The following is a 462-nucleotide window of genomic DNA, read 5'->3' as shown; positions in this document are numbered from 1 at the left end:
GGCGCTAAGAGTTTAATCCTAATCTGAGGAATAAAACTTCACATCTCCCTTTGCTCCCGAATCTGCGTTAAGATTCCCCAATCCCATTCTGAGGGATTATACTCCAATGCTTCCTTTACCCCTTCCAAGCCAGTCTTGGGAAGGACAAATCTTTCACTCAGCACCTCGAAGCCAATGGCCCTCTCCCTTCTTTTACTTCATTTCCTCCCTCATGAATCGTCAACATTTGTGTGTCTCCCCTTCATTTGTTCTCATAAGCCCCCCAGACCCCAGATCCCTCCCCCCACAAAAAAGAAGAAAAATTATTATAAATGATGGGGAAGAAAAACTCTGCTTTATCGAAAAAAACTACAATCATAATTATCCTCTGTCAGGACAGAGTGATTGAATTTCTTTTTTATTCATATTCCCTACACTTATACATACATACATATACCAAAGGCTTTTTCCCCCTTACACGGG

The sequence above is a fragment of the Oratosquilla oratoria genome, chromosome 40 (genome assembly GCF_046742065.1).
Source record: "Oratosquilla oratoria isolate Oo_2021 chromosome 40, ASM4674206v1, whole genome shotgun sequence".
NCBI lineage: Eukaryota > Metazoa > Arthropoda > Malacostraca > Stomatopoda > Squillidae > Oratosquilla > Oratosquilla oratoria.
This window is presented reverse-complemented; position numbering follows the sequence as displayed.